This window comes from Anser anser, assembly GCF_964211835.1.
Source record: "Anser anser genome assembly, chromosome: 3".
Taxonomy (NCBI): domain Eukaryota; kingdom Metazoa; phylum Chordata; class Aves; order Anseriformes; family Anatidae; genus Anser; species Anser anser.
This window is the reverse complement of record NC_139722.1, coordinates 40,264,980-40,282,364: the sequence shown is the minus strand read 5'-3', so window position 1 is coordinate 40,282,364 and position 17,385 is coordinate 40,264,980. Positions and strand designations below refer to the sequence as shown.

Below are 17,385 nucleotides of genomic sequence, written 5' to 3'. Positions count from 1 at the left end.
TTTGGATATTTCCTGGCGCAGTGAGGAACACTGTGATAAAAACAGAGCACGGCAGCCATCAGAAGCTGTCCCGCTTTGGGTACAGGAGCAGGAGGCACGGAGCAGATGCAGCCTGCATAAGGAATCCTCCCAGCCACCACCTCTCTCTTCAAGAAGACACCACCACCACTTCCACGAGGGGAGAGGCAGGGCTGGAAGTAACTCACAGCTGTAGCTGTGCAGGCTCCAGAGCCAGCAGCTGCTGTTACCCCTGTGGGGTTGGGAAAACCAGTCCAAAACTGGACCCAGTGCCCACCTCCTGGCTGAAACGCCTAGGACCGCACAACAGCTCAGGTCTGACAGTGTCTTCTAATGCACCAGGCAGTTCCCAGGCTGTACAGAGGATGTGCTCAGGAGAAGGGAAGAGCAATGAAAGTTGAATTAGCTACAGTTGTCAGGGTTTCAGAGTTGCCTACTCATTTTTGAGAGGCAGACAGGTTGCACTTCTAATACTGTACCATACTAGTCTGTATATAGGGTAAAATACTATATATATTTTTTTGGAGGTGAGATGGGCTTTCATATTTCAGATCCTGGCTGTTTTTACTGACAACTGAGATCATAAAGACAAGCTAAGCTTTTTGTATACAATAACACAGGTAAGAGAAAAGAGGTCCCTGAGGGTAGCAGGGAGCAGAAATCACACACTTCTTCAGACACTGCTCAGCATCAGTTTGTTTACTTTATGTTTAATAAACCATGGACTAGCTAGCAACTTTGCCAACAGTTAATACTTCCACCCAGCACGTACCTAAAACAGAAATAGCCCAGGGAACAGGTTTACTCCCAAGGTCAATCTAACAAGGGAAAAAAAGTTACGCACGCGTTTGCATTGCTCTGGTCCGGGTGTAGCACAGAGCCGGGCCTGCGCGAATGGTGCCCGCGCAGATGTGCCCAGAGGGGCAGCTAGCAGGTGCTCCGAAGGCCAGAAAAAAATAAAGAGCCTGCTAACAGGAGGTTGTGGGAGAGGTTTCGCAGCACGCAGTGACCTTCCTTCCTGCCCTCCTTCCGCTGCCCAGCTGGATGACGGGAATAGGCACAAACAGAAAAAGCGCCGTGCAGGACGCCGAGCAAAAACTGCAGAAGGCAGTAATGCCCTTCTGGTCCGCTGGCTAAATACGGAAATTCAGCAATTTGTTTTCGAGAGGAATCTTTTCTGAATACCTCATGACGTCTGTCCTGCAGATAAAGGGTATTGCAAGAAGTCCCCTTAGCCCGTGGGGATTTACCTGGGCTCTTCCCCTGTCACGCAAGGCTAATGCAAAGGTTTCCTAATCCCAATCCACATACTGCTTCCAGTTCGTATCCAACGGCAAATAATCTCAAGCACTTGCCCTGAGGGGCTGTAAAAGAACTCAGACTATTACAGTTATTATTTCAGCTCTCACACGCCCACGGTGATGTTTACCATGGGACCGTACAGCTCTCTTAACTGGCCGGATGGATTCAAAGCATTTCTCCTCTGCTGGATCCAAATGAATTTACCATACCGTAGGCAAAAAGATACACAGGACAGGCCGTAAAATCATTAATGAAGTAACAACAACCCAAATGTGTAATTTATAGAAAGCAATGGTCTCTCCCAGATTAACATCTCTGGTTAAATATATGAGCACAGGTGTGCCGACGACCCCATTTTTTGGGAACAGCCTGCACCTCCTGCAAGTCCTGAGCAAGTTAGGTTCTGTGAAATACCACCCCAAGCTTTCTGGTCCTGGAGAGAGGAACACGGAGCAAGCTGTGGTTGCAAGATGCAGAGAGGCGAGGTGTGCCTGAAATCCTGCACCTCTCCCTGCGAGCTGCTCGGGGAGCTGCCCCAGCCCGATCATGAGCAGGCGCCTCCCTCTCCTTGCCCCTTCTGGAAAGCCATGGCTACACCAGCTTTTTCCTTTAACGGGCACGGAAGGAGAATGGGAATCCTAGACTTAACCCCCTTACAGCTTGAGGGAGTGGAAATGTACACTTTCTACACTAGCCTTCAGGATGCCGGCATTAAAAACTCATGAAATAAAACGGGTAAGCACTGTCAGAAGCTCTTGCATGAGAAATCTGGGTATGGCTGGCACCCCCTGCCTGTCACCCTACTCCTCTCACCAAATTTATGCTTCACTATCCCAATACTTTTTTTTCCTTAAAAAATATTAGGAAAAGAATTCTCACCTCCTTGCCAATGTACGAATGGAAAGTGAGAAAACTGATTACACAGAGCAGGAGCAGAGGTGGGATGTGATGAAGTTACCACGTCCAGGCAGTGCTTCTGTGGCTCGACAGTAAAGAAGGACCATCCGATCACAGAATTCAGCATTCCCCGAGCCCTCTGAAGGTCTGAGTTGCTCCTCATCTGGCACAGAGCTGTGGCCAGCTTCCTGTTGCTCTGCCTCCTAACTATCACCATGCATTTTACATTTAGCCCAGTGCTGGTGAACTACCGGATTTCAAGGTGGATAATTGTACTACTGATCTACATTTGCGTCCGTGCCATGATTTAGAGATAAGCTGTTGGTACGATGTCTGATACACACCCCAAGCCCATAGCTTGGCAAGGTTGCCTTAAGCCCTCACAATTCATCAAGGGCTTACTTCTTAACAGCACGACCATTAGTGACCTGACAGATAGCAAAGCAACTAACATGAGACAGGAGGGGATCCCTACAGAGACCTGAGAACTACACACCGTTTCAAGTACAAATGGGTCATAGATTTGCCATGAAGAAAATAGAGGCAAGATTAGAACCACTAAGTTAGTCAACTGCCAATTCAACATCCACTAATGATGGAAAAGGTGGAGGAGAGGCTGTCTTTTAGGAGGCTAGCTTTGTGACAGCTGGAGATGACTAAAGCTTTTGAAAATAAAAATCAAGAGATGAATATTTAGTGGCTTAAGATTTTGACCAGTATGCTCTCTCTTCATAATGTGAGACCAAATCTTGAAGAGACCAAATCTTGCAACACCCTGGCGATTTTGTCCAGTTGCCCTTGGAACAACTGACCTCCTGACAAGACCCCACTGCTTCACCTGTGAAGCTGAATCCAGAATGTAAACCCTTTGGTGCAAGCATCCTTGCTGCCTCCTTCTGAACGGTTACATTTTCACTGCTGTCACCACCTTCACCAGATGCTCAACGCTCCAAAGCTCGATCAAGGGTGACAGACAAAGAAGGGACAGTGATGTGAGGGTAACCCTGAAATGATTACTAGACATGAAATCAATAGTGGCATGTTACTATTTGGGGATCAGCAACACATTTGAAAGCTTCTGATCCAAAAGTGGTTTCACCTTCAATCAGCATAGCACAGCATACGAGGATTTAGTTCCCTTCAGGTATTTAATGTGCTGTTCTAATATGCAGTGTGCCGCCTCCACAGATCTCCAGAGGTCCCTTCCAAACTCAACAATTCTGTGAAAGGATGAGGTTAGAGAATATTAATAAGCATGTATATCAGTAGATTATGAAAAAACAGTCACTTTTAAAATAAATTAATTTGTACTATGAATGTAGCAAGAATTCAGTTCTGAGACTTGAGTTGCATACAATCTTCTTGACAGAAGAAATACTAGATACCAGCGAGCCAGAGGATGGTTTCATATGGGAATACAACTACATCCAATGATGGTGGAATCCTTCTTCAGCAAGGGAATATTTGGAATAAATCGTTTTTAAAATATCTACATACTGTTTGACAGAAGAAGAAAGCCACACAAATGTCTTTCTCTGAGAGAATGGTAAACTGAGATTGCTAACTCATTTTGAGAAAGCTTTCCAAATCCTCACTCCTTAAGTGGCTTAACTGTTCAAGGCAACCACTGGCAGCGTCTTATTTTAATCATATTTTTGGAGAGAAGCTCCAAGATGAAACCAATCTTTAAAGACAGGAGAATTAAGCTACTTTTCCCTGTAGGCTATGCATGTGTTTGTCAGAGACTTTCACTGTGCATTAAAACACACTTTGCTTCCAAAGAACAACATGCGTTTCACAAGCCACACTTTCAAAAATGAAGAAAACGTGTTCTGGTTATTGAATTTGCCCACAAAATGATGGATGTGTCTTCCAAGAGGCAGTTATGAAAAAATAATTAGATCAGTCCTGCTTTATTTGTCCATCCAGCACAAAAGACAACGCTGTAATCAGTTCAGGCTCACTTTGTGTAAAACAGAGGCGAAATAAAACCAGCAGGAACACCCACATCAGATGATCTCGCCAGCAAACTAAAAGCTCATGCTATAGTAAAACCTTACCTTCCACCAAAAGGGCCAAGACAAAACAGTCGTGATTATTTTATATGGCAAGAAACCTGTCAACATCATTTTTCCTCATGGAAAAAAAAAAAAAAAGTGGTCAAAAATTGGATCTGGAGGTTCTTTATGAGATTTCATATCTAGATGGTTGGCCAAATCCACTTGTTGCGAGACCCAGCTCCACATCCAGCTATGTGTGAGCAGTAGGCATCGCTCCTCCTCAGGAGGTTCAGAGGAACACGGCTCACACCACCACTCACATCCACTTGTGGTCCCTAGGAAGGTATGTGGCTGCACACATGGTGCCACACAAGGCATCCCCAAGCTGCCTCCCCTTCCTGTAAAAGGACTAAGACAGAAGCCATTCTTACAGCTACAGATCTCCCATAAACAGAAAATAGCAAGCACCTGGTAATGACCACTCCATTAGCAGATCCTCTTCTGTAACACCCTCATACTGTATTTTGAGTATCATGCAATAAAGAGCCCCATCTTCACAAAATGGAAAAGGAAGTGGCAAGGTGGGGTAAGGGAGATGGGGACAGGGATGAGGGCACAGAGAAGCCTGCAAAACATGATAAAGTCTGGGCGCTAGGTCCTGGAGACCTGCAGCAATAACACCAGGCATCAGTCCAGACTTAAAAACACACAAACCTTTAGCTTGGGCTGAAAATTCCTCCCCTCCGCACGGCAGGAAGCACAGCTTGGGGCTGTAACCTTCCCTGGGCAGCTGCACACTGTGATTTTCACATTTGGTATTTTTTGACTTGAAGGAATACTTTCTACAATTCTACTAAACAAGGGCAAGGTCTGAAGGGAACTGAAGATGCCACCTCCTCCACCTTGTGTGAAGATCAGAGGGTCCATTTTACAGTAATGTCATCAATTTAATTCAGATTGAAGGAGTCTCCTCGCTGGGAGGAGAGCGAGTCACCTGCTGGCACAGGAGAAGAGGGTACTTCAGCACGCCTGCAGGGAACCTCCTGTGTCTACAGCTCTACTTTCTGCAACCATCTGTGGTCTGCTTCTTCCCTAAAAGTTGGTGCTGTGCTCCCCAGCTAGAGGAGTGGGTGTTGCAGTGGATTCTCTCAAGTGAGCAAATGAAGCAGTGCTGGTTTATGACACATCATTCATCCCCTTCAAAGTGTTTTATCCCTACAGTATCAGCTTCAGTACGGCGGAGGACAAAACAAGCCATGGAAAGTGTTCTGAGGAGAAGAGTCATCACCTCCCCCTCACATCAGTCTGCACGGTTTCACACAGAAAAACACTGGGCTAGAAGTCAGGAGCAAGCTTATCATGGATGCTACTTACTCATCCGCGGTGCGCGAGCCTGGCAGATCTGCACTGTCCCAGTACGTGTGCCCAGGATCGGAGGGCTCTTCAGAGGGACTCGGTCCCTAGGATCCCCTGGCACAACGAAACCATCAGGGAGGGCACAGAGTGCATCTGATGCCTCTGGTCTGCGAGGAGAGGCGCCAGCTCGCCTCTGCAACAGGCACAGCTGGTGGTGTGGGCTACCGAGTGCAGTGCCCTGCAGGCAGCAAGAGAGGAGGCTGCTTTGCCTCTTAATCCTTTCACATCCACTTCTGGTTTCTCTCCTTTCTTGCTTGTAAAGGAAGAAAGGAGGGAAGAAGGTCTCACCTAGCCAGGCCACAGACCTTGCTAAGCTCCCCAGCAAGCCCCCTGCCAGGGCAGGTTCCTTCAGGAATGAAAAAAATGAGATATTTGCCTGTTAAGTGTGTTACTAGGTCTCCCCCTGAGATCTGAAGGGCTGTCAGCTGCTGCAACCGGTCAGAAGAACAAACAGCACAGAGGGGCAAACTTCCCAGCCAAATCCCTCATACATCGCAAAGTCAAACACAGAACTTGGATGCAGGACGGAAAGAAGCAGCCTAATTGCCGAGTGAGACATTTTGTCCAAAAAAATTTAATAGGAAATATGGGTTAGAGTCTTCTAAAAAGCTCTCCCAGGTGAGAGCGACTGCCAAGCAAACACGCCAGCAGCCAACACAGAAAGCTGGCAGCAGCCTGCGGAGACAGGGCAGCCCCCTTGAAGCAAGGGACTGGCAGATGCTGCAGTGTTTCCTGTAATGGAGCTGCAGAATTTAACTTACAGAGAAGGAAACATCCCTATGCACACCATAAGAGCTCTTACATTAATTGTAGGGCCAGAAGTACTAACTATTAAGAACAGGAACTTCTTCCTTTATGTGTTTAACACAGGAATTTCATTTGATGGATTAGTATCATCCTTGTCAGTATTATTCCCCAAAGTTATTCCCCAAAGAGATACACATGACAACAAGTCATACCTAACGAAAAACTGAAGTTTATAGACAAGTTTATGAGACTTACTCTGCTAACTGCAAGCTTTCACAAGCAAGGACTCCTAGAACGAGCAAACCGCAGGCAGCTCCTTCATACAGTTCCTCCACTGCATCAAATTCCCCAGTGTATTCTTGAAGTCAAAACTCCCATGTCTATGTTTATGTGTTAATTATTACCTATTAGTAATCAGCTGTTATTATGTAAAGTGTGGTGGATAATTTTCCCAAGGTGTACTTGTGGGACTCATCACAGCTCCCCAGCCTTGACCACGCGCTCCGTATCACCTTGTTAGCTGGAAACTGCCAGGGTTGTTCTCCAGCTGTTATTACCAGGAAGACCGTAAGAAATCTGCTATCTTCAGCAGGGGGAAATTGTGTATTTGGGGTTCTGACAGCCTGGATAAAAATATACATGCAATCCAAATTCACCACGGAGGAAGCTCCAAGTTGATGCACTAACAAAAAAAAAAATCTTCAAACAACAACATTGTTGGGAAATAGCTTACCAGTGAAAAAAAAAAACGCTCAGTTTCAAGAGATTTATTCCAAGGGACTGGGAGTCAACAGGACCTGAATGTCTATTAAATAACAATTTTAAAACTGAAGGTTTTCTTTATCATCTCTTACTCCAGATCAATATAGATCAAAGGCAAACTTTTAATGTATATTTAAATTTCCCAAACCAGGTAGTTTTAAAAGTGAAGTAATATCACTGATGTATCTACAGATTTAAAACAAACAAACAAACAAACAAACAACAGAGTGAATCAACCTCCTCTGCATGTTCCCCCGTTCCTCTCCCACCCCCAGTCAAAACAACTCATCCCTCTGGTAGTTCAGGTAGGCTAGAGGCGAGTGTCACAGGACAACAATGAACATCTCCTCCTCTCCCCTCTGGTTCAAAAGAAGGCAACAAAAGACTCAGTAATGGAGATTCACCCTCTGAATGAAAAGGTCCAATTTTACAAGATTCATTACAAAGCCTTTTATTCATCAGCAGCCTTGGCATGCTATTCCTTCTCCCTTGCACAGACATTTCTGGAATGTGTTTCAGGCTACTGAAAAAAATGGGTAGTTCAGCAGGAAGCAGCGAAGGCTATATAGAAATGAAGAACCTAAACCCAATCCTGCTCCCATCTTAAGGAACAGAATTTCTGCCAGAACCATCCAGCAGACTGTACCCTTAATGAACACAGTTTTCTTTCTACTTTGATATACACAGTAATATTGAAAAGCTACTTATAGAAGAGAAGGGTATTTGTGGTTTTAAAATCATCGGGCTTGTAGATCTTCTCTTAGGCATTTGTGATTTTATGTTAAACAGATTTGGAGACTGAGACCTACTAATCTGTATTTTCATCTCCTTAGGAAAAGTTCTTCTTGCAAAGCTTTCTCCTTGCCAGAACACATGTTGGTTTAATAACAGGCCTGTTATGATAAGGACACAGAAATTCACTTCAGAAGTTTCAGGTTTTACTGTCATTATGATGAGAAGGATATTGCTCTTGCTTGTTCTGATTCAAAGCTCACAAAAATCAATTAAGAGATTGAAACAAAGTCTGCAGAGCTAACAGAAGCAAGAAATTCCTTAATCAAGTATTGGACTTGGCATGTTGGCAACTCGTGTAGAAGAGTGCCAATCTCCTCTCAAAGAATACCTTCTCTGCACTTCCAGAGGACAGTTCTGTTCAGTACCAGACAAGGGACAAAATCTGGTTATTATTCTGTTCTCCTGATTTAAATTGATGTGAATTGACTATCACTAGTCTTGCCCCCCAAAATTTCCCCAGTCATCTAACCCTTCTGTTGTGGTAGCTATTAAAATGAGAAATTTTAAGAAAATTTTAAGAAAGTAAAAAAACAAACAAAAAAAACAAGAAAAACATTTTTTCCAGATTTATGTGATGTAAATTCATGCAACAGATAAAGAAAAGGGCATGCAGAAAACGATCCTGATCTTGATGGATTTGTTGGCTTAGAATTGCAACAAGAAACCTACAGAAATGCTTGCCCTGAAGGAGTTAATAAGACACGAAAGTTGAAAAGCAAACCATAGGCCAGGAACTACCCCAATTAGTCATCCATTGTTTCTAAGGGTGCCAGCTTGCTCTTGGGTTCCAGTTCACAGCTTCTGCACAAAAACACATTCCTACCTCTCCAGAGCTCTGCCCCATTCAGTTTATCCTGTACACACACGGCAGGTCTCCCACTGAGCAACACATAGATGATCGTGTCTCGAAGATTTGCTTCACACCATTCTTTTCTTAGTTTTTCATGTTTCATTTCCTTTTTAAATAAAAGCCAAGTATCCAGCAGCACCCCATGTGTCCACATTCTCTCTTGCTACTTGCCTATGCTAATAATCCACAGGATTTGTATCGGGAAATTTAAAACCACAGTACACACCTCCTCCATTACTTGAATTACAGGAGTAAGTGTTAGAAGAAATAGGCGTACAAGACAGTAGAAGTGGACTGGCCAGTGGTGAGGAACACAACAAGCTTCTTGCCAAGGTACACAGGTATTTGCAAGACATGAGAGGAATGTTGGGAGTCAAGCTTTTTTTTTGGAGGGAGGAGGGAGGTGCTATTGAACAGTGAGAAATGATGTCTGCTGGCTGGGTTCAGCATAAATGAGAACAGGTTTGGCACTTTCTGGAAGGCAACGTAGATGCAGATAAGACTTAGGGCACCTGGTGTAATTGGTGTCTTCAGCACAGGCTGGAGTGGCTTTCAATATCAATAAACTGCAGAAAGATGGTACATGGAGTGGCATTCGATATCCAGAAAGATAGCACATGCAGTGCTTCTGTGGCTGTAATGTAAAGTCTAGCTCAAAAATGGAACAAAAAAATATGCAATTCATACATTAATACAGCTGGGTTGAGGAATGGGGACTGAAAGCAAAGACCTGTTACCTTGTTCTTCCTGCTTCGTAAAAGTTATAAAGGCTAAGGAGTGGAGCAAACTGCTAAAAATATTTTCAGTGTTACTTCTGACAGATAAGTTAAAGGAAAATTTTACAGAAGACTTAATGCTTAAGTCCTGGCTGTTTATTTCTTCCACAATTTAAAACAAAGACTTCTACTCCTATAGCTTTCCACTTCTCTCCCTCTGGTATTTTAAAGAAAAAGTCTATACTTGTAAGCAGAAAATAGGGAAACATTTGGCTGTTAAGTTTGCATCAGCAAAAGTTAAGCAGATATCACCATTAAGTAGAATGTAAACATTTTAATAGGTAAGAGGATACTGTCTCTGTGATACATATATTTTTTTTTCTTTCCTTCATCAATCAAGCCAGGAATTCTGAAGCTGTTCTCGTTAAAAATGCCCCTCGGGTTCTCTGAAGACATGTGCTGACACGACAGGAGGATTTTTACAATTGCAGACTTCAGGGGGAGAAAGGAGGGGTTACACTTGAGAAAGTTGTTGGCTGGGACAGAATGCACAACAACAACAGAAGCAGGTTTTTGGTACAAGATCTTTTCTTCATCGAAATGTACTGGGCTGAGTATATTAGCAAGAAACATTTGCTGACTCAGATGTCACAAGCTGGGAGTCCAGGAATAAGTTTAGTTTATGCACTACATGCTGATTTCTGAAGACAGTCCCAAGGCGTGATTGAATAATCCTGTTGACAGAGGTCTTTAGACCCACCTGCAAAAGGCCTTAGGCTGCACTGACCTGCCTCACACCATGCTGCCCCTGCTACACTTTCAGAATAGGATCAGCAAAGCTTTAAGTGTTTGCCAAGGTCCCAATCCTTTCAAACTCCTTAACACTCAAATACTTTAGATACCAAGCATCAAGTAACGTCCTAAACCCCCAAAACACACACAGTCTGTAGAGTCATTTCTTGAGACACTCTCCCCCATGCCCTCCAGCCCCATTCTTTTCAGCCATACTTACGAACCCACCTTTTAAATCAAACCATCTGCGTACCCATTAGCTGCAGTTTTTACAGACTGTACGGTACCAAAGTCAACATACGATCTTGCCTAACAGAGCACTGTTTATTGCAAAACTTGCCATGATTTTTCATCCAAGAAGACGTTAAAATATACTTCTTAAGCACCATAAAACCTTAAGATATGGGTACCTGAATTCCTTTTAAGATGCAGAACACTGAAACGTTTAGATATATAACCCCAATGTAAAACACTGAAAAGAAATTGAGTATGCTGGGGAACCTGCTCTGGGCAGCCTTGCTTGAGCAGGGCCCTGGACAAGATGGCCTCCAGCGGTCCCTTCCAACCTCAGCTGTTCTGTCATCCATCTTAAATATATCCAGTGACTTACACAGTACAGATTCATGATTTTTAGTTAAGCATATCAAAATGAATAAAATGTGTAGCTATATCAGAAATCAGAAATTTGTAAAAATGTATTCAAACCTTTATTCTCCTGACAAAACAGTCACCAGATAAATAAGGACCAGTCCAAAGAGTCCCACACTTATAACCTGAACCATTTAACTCCTTCAATTCATTCTGATTTAACTATTGACAGAGAAACAGTACAAAACTGGATGAAAATGTTCTGTTATTCTGGGAGAAGTTCTTTTGTTTGGCCACAGAAGATCACAAGCCTTTAAATTACTGCTTAGTTAACTAATAGTCAAGCAGGTCCACGCACATTTATTGGCATGTTCCCATAAGCAGGTTGTGTCGGGTCAATTTGCCTTTCACAAAGGAGAAATGTACACACTGAAAACATCTCCAAGTGTTTTATCTGTTTCCACCTCCCTGCTGAAGGCCGCAATACAGTCAGGTGGCAGCAGCAATGGTCTCTTCAAAGCACATATCCCACCTGACCCAGCACAAGGCAATCTCCTTGCAGCAAGCACAACTGAATAATTTGAGTAGGCATAAAGTTTATTTTCCTCATGAACTGTTCTTATGCCAGTATGCAACGCCGTGATGCTTAGATCTGTGTCACACAGGGTTTTTGTTGGTGCTTTACAAGACAAGCACAGGGAGGTTAGAACAGAGGAACCAGTCTAACACTCCATGACTTTGCACTGCTTATACATTCATTTTGTCAGTGAGGTTTCCAAAGCGTCAGCCTAAGGGACCTATGAATGAGTGACATGACCACAGTAAGTATAAAAGGGTTACATTCGCCTTTGTAATTCCTACAGGCTTTGTTATTGAAACAAAAAGGTAGCACAGGTAACGCAAAGAAGCAGAAGACTGAAACTGAAATGGGACTTATCCCTTAAGCTGTAAGGGCAGACATCCACCATGGGCATTATCCTATGCTCAGAGAGAAACTTTGCAATTACTACCTGAAATATCAGTTCTAATTTTTTCAGTTGGTGGATAACTTGCTTTGGCGTAGCAAATCACCTATCAGGGTGGTTGTAATGAACCAGTAAAAACATACCTTTTCATAAAGTCTGACAAAGCACGTGGATGAGACGAGCAAATTACAGAGAGGGAACACATGCCTGTTCTTTATGTCCTGTATCTGTCTGAAGGTTTTCTGAAGCCTCTCACTGAATGCTTCAAACAGAAAAGAACAGATTAACTTTACCCCTAGGTAATTACAGAGTATCAGTGGAAGGCAGATGTCTGAAGTAATTAAAAAATGGGGAAGGATCAACCAGGTTGACAAGTCCGGGTACTTGACTGGAAACTTGATTCCCAAGAGATGCAATATTTCAGTGCTTGATGTGCTCACCACTATCAACAAACAGTCAGGGACAGGAAGAGTGAGATGCCACACAGACACTGACATGCTCCAAGGCCTTCCAGAAGGAAGACTACCATGAAGAAATATTACCTGTAAAAAGCAGTCTTAATCCTCCTGTGAAGCTATAATGCTATAAAACATCTGATGCTTATCAATAGAGCTCTTTTTCCTCATCTTTTCTGATGGATGGTCAAGCTGCCCTCCACAGCAGTATCTGCAGAGATGAGGTTTGTAAGTAATCTGTGCTGATCATGACACACAATCCTTTGGAAATCCTGACCCTGCTGCTCGATCCCATGGCAGACAGAGTGGAAAGTGGAATTCTCTGGAAGCTCTGCGGAAGACTTCTCCCCGTACAACACTGGAGTCCACTGGTGGGAATCTCCCCCTGGTAACTGAGCCCAACTTATGGCCACCTGCCCTAGGGCTCTTTTGTTCCAATCCATTAACTAGCTTAGTTCCCAAAGCATCCTTCCTCATTTGTTCTGGCAGTCTAAGGCCATGCAGAGCAACAGTCTGCTACCTGCCGCTCAACATCCGAATCATTAGGAATGCCTCTGCACCACGCTCAAAATAAACTAAATCATATATGTTTCTGTTCTATTCTACTTACGTTGCAAATTAGGATCTCAATTAATTAATTTTAAAAAGCTGTGTGTTGATAAAAGGCACTTTTAGGCAAAGTAACTGAAATTACTATTACATAACCTCTCTCAATGCAGGCTACAGCTCAATTAAACACAACTCACCTTACATACCACATCGCTCTTCCATGTACCTATCGACAGTCTTGCCAGCTGTACAAGTATACAAATAAGAGAAGAAAACACATATCCCAAAAGCTTGGATCTTGCATTAGATGACTATAATGAGCATTGCACAAGGGTGTATTTCAGGTGATGCTACAAAAGACCAAAGAAAATGCCGATGGTTCAGGGCGTACTCTCGCTATGCTTACCCTTACTGAAGGCCATTTGTCAGACCCATGCCATCTGCTGCACGGATATGTGATACCCAATCAGGAAAAACAAAAATCTCCTGTAGCAGAAGGCTCTTAGCACACACAATAAGTAAAAACAAAAAAGTAACAGACAAGCCATTTCAGGTGACTGAAATGGTGAGTCAAGAGACTTTGCTAGAGAGATGGCTTCTTTTGGAAGCTGCTCCTCCCAGCAGGACAGAATCACAGCTCCTGCTGACGACTCTGTCCTAATGGCTACACACTAATGACAGGTTCATCAAGCAGGCAGAAACTAGAAATATTTGTGTCAAATACAGGGAGCTGATAGGGCAGAGGGTACACAAGTGTCCCCACTTCCCTGTGTTCCCCAACCTTTCCCAACGCACACGAAGACCTCATGGGAACCCAAATGACTAGGAGCTCCAGGAAGCCATCTCCAGGGACTGAAGCTGGATTTAAAGAGGCTCAGCCTCCTCATGCCTGTGGAGGTTTCCCACAGCTTGGAAGAAAGTAAAATCTGGAAAAGCTTCACTGTGCAGGCCAGGCACTGCACCTTTGTAAAGTCAGGACCTCCTATAGCAAACCCCTCCTCGGTCAGCCACTGGCAGCAACTGTGGAGGACACGGCTGCTGCACGTTTCAATCTCCTTATGTTTCCAGTTTGTCTACAGCCAAAACCAGATGTGATGGCCTTACTTTGAGTAAGGAAAAGGATCACGCAGCACAGCGTACCTGCTTTATAGTTAATAATTATTTTGAAATTTCAGCATTTTTCCCTTTGTACTACTACAAGGAACCAGGTTGTGCAAGAGTTTTACCACATGGAGAATATCCAAACCATCTGTCCACAAAGGCTGCCCACGTCCTGAATGGAAACATACAGGAAAAAAGAAAAAAAGATGGAATAATGGGGAAGGGCAAGCCCACGTTACTGGGATTTCACGTGCCTGGACTATGTTCCCAGAAGCAGGCAGGATTTTCCTTTTGGCCTTCTGCTTCCCTGCCCTCATGAAGCTCAGCACACATCTCTCATATTCCAAAAGACACTTCCCAGACGGATCCCATTTCCATTCTTATCACATATGGGGGAGAAAATACTCTCAGGGAGACAGCTCCTGTCTGATCAGATAGCAATAGATACTTCTTTACTCATGACTCCTACGAAGGAGCACAGCAGACTAGTGTTATCATAAAACCACTGCATTGCTAGAAGCCTAACAAAGCTGGATCAACAGCCAGCAAAGCCTGTGAGCCATTATGTTGCAAGAGACAGAGTTAAAAATAGTCTGAGATGGAAAAGTGTGCCCCAAGACCTGAATATACTAAGGTTGAAGTGAAAGCAGAAAAAACAAACAAAACAGATTGTAAGTTAAGAAAGATAGCATAGAAAAGAGGGTGAGGAAGAAAATCCTGAACATGGAGGTAGCTGGCTTTTAACAAGTCTCAGAGGATGTCATACAACAACCATTGTGCCGAAGAGCACCTGGATGAGCATGAGAGACACAGATCCTTTCTTGTTCTCTTACAAATTCTCTTGTAAAGGTCTGTTAAACTACCTCATGTTCTCTTCGTGGCTCGTCTGGGTTCAAAGCTGTGACTCAGCACTCAGTAACCGCTGTAAGGAACACGACTAGCGAAAGAGAAGATTTGTAAGGGAACAGATCAAAGAAGACCAGGCAAGTCTTAGATCAAGGATGAGAGAGTACGTCTAGGACAAAAGCGGGGACAAGAAAAAAAGGTGAAGAACAATACAGAGAAACTCTTGGAAGTGGCAAGAGATGAAGAGGAATTTGGCGTGGGAAAATGAAACAGCACTGCAGCAGAGAAAACGTCGAGGGGCATCTTCATTACCTTGAAACCACGACCAAGGCCTAATATGGCTAAAACACACTTCGGCATTTCAGCACAGACAACATCAAACTACATTCCCAAATTAGGCCAATCCATCTTTGGACTCGTGGCTGCTTAACATGATTAAGGAAGAGTTGCGGCATAGTTTTGATCTAACAGCACTACAGGAACCATACCTTATCAAGGCTGGCATGCTGCCACACAGCCATCAGCCTCTCGATGCATAACACAGAGAGGAAATTACAGAAAAGGAGGACTGACTTTGGTGCCTTTTTCTTTTCCACGCAGTTAGTCTGCCCATTTATCTTCAGCCCAATACAGGGAGGCAGAAAGCAGGGGAAAAAAAGAAGGCAAATATATTTTATATTTGTGTTCTCTTTCTTCCAGTCCCACCCTAAGGCTGGTTTTGTAAACAGAAAGAAAGCTGATATATATATATATATATATATTTTTATCATGTTAACTACTCCCGTGATTGTGACATATCATATGTCTACAAACATTTATCTACTGAACATTTTCCACTGAGAAAGTGTATCAGCTTTTGCGACACATGTCATTTTAGTCAGGCTATCTGCACCTTAAAACACTCAGTCTATTGTTTCAGCAGCAGCACAGACCTGCATGCTGAGTTACAGAAATTGTCCAACATCATATCATCTTGGCTGCAGATTTAATGTCATGGAAGGTGAGACTTCACTGAAGATACTATGATACAAGGAAACCCAAGCTGCGGTTCCTTCTTTTTTGTGTGTGTGTGTTTTGTGTTTTCTTTTTAATATTGAGCGCAAGTCCATTACATCTCCTTCTGGGAAGACGTTTCTCATATTAAGCCAAATTCCTTGAGTATTACTCATGTGGACATAATCACTGAATTAAATGAGATTGGTCACACCAGTGCGGAAATCAGGTTTTGATCTGATATGGCAAAAATAGAAAATATGGCGTGACATTTTAAAAAAGCCCACAATAATACGCATATATCTTTAAACCATCTAATCATGCAAAGTCTAGTTGAAAGTTTTGTTTTTCAGGTCTACCTGAGTTTTAATACAGTGAACTAATTATAACTCTACTACACACAAGTTGTTGATAATTACCTATCCATGGGCAATAATGTTATTCATGTATAAGCCCAGGCAATTTTGTTAAAAGAAGAGTAATTATTTTACTATCATTTTATTCTTAATTTTCAATTAAACAAGGCCTGAAAATTCTAGTTATAGAGCACAAGAAGTGCTGTTTTTTTTAACGGTACGTGGTGAAATCTGCTACTTTTTGCATTGCAAATGCTTTTGTGCTATCCTGTTTTACTTGAAAGACCATGTATATTTGGAGAACTAGTAAGTTTAAGATACATAGACCAGAGAAACTGCTCTGTTGGCAAAGAGGAGGGAATATTCATGTATATTGCTTCAAAATCCAAAGCATGAGAACTAGTAAACCAAGGGTTCATTTGTTTCTTTGTTTTTTAAGTAAAAAACACCGACATGCCACAGGTACCTGCCTGTGCTACTAAAAATCAAAGTGCTAAGTTATCAAAACAATCAGACTGAGACACTACCTGTACACTTTTCAAAATCTTACTATTTTGGGGAGGATGTCAGCATACAGCTCCAGAGAATTACACGGCAACCCATTATCTTAACATAAAACACTCTAGCACGTGTTTTAATCATGTGCCAAGAAATTCCTCTACAGTAGCACTCTGCTCTGCTAACCCTTCCTTCCTGGCTTAGCTTACTTGAAAAGTATATTTTATTTATTTTTTTTTCCAAAGTAGAGTAAACATATGTTTTGTGAGCGCTACAGAGCTATGAAAGACACAAAGATTTCCATTTCACTGACACTTTGCTCCATCTCTGGGAAACAGAGGCCAGATCCCAGGTTAAACTGGCTTTTTACACAGCAACCTAAGGATTCACTCTACAGATGCTTCAGCTTAGTTAAGGGGAGAGGTTCTTCATTTCAAATAATAAGGGGAACAAATAAACATTTCAGATTTTTTAAGTGCTACACTCAGTTCTATTGAACGCACTACTACCTGTTTTCTCGATTTGTCTGTGTGCTACCAAAATCAGCTTACCCCACGTAATTATATTCAGACACTTGCTGGATGTGCAAAAACCATGTACGATATATAAGCAAATCCATTCTAATACAATATTTCAAAAAATAATTATTCTTAAAAGCTGGAAACGCATGCATCCAAATTATAGATGCTAGATTTTGAATAAAATATGCTTCTAGCTTCCATGCCAAGTACTCTACTTT

General features: G+C 42.8%; 1 protein-coding gene across 5 annotated transcripts in view; it reads right to left on the bottom strand.

Moving 5' to 3' along the window:
* ANKRD6 (ankyrin repeat domain 6) overlaps positions 1 to 17,385 on the bottom strand; it is a 122,035-nt gene that overhangs the window by 94,189 nt on the left and 10,461 nt on the right. The window lies entirely within an intron of this gene.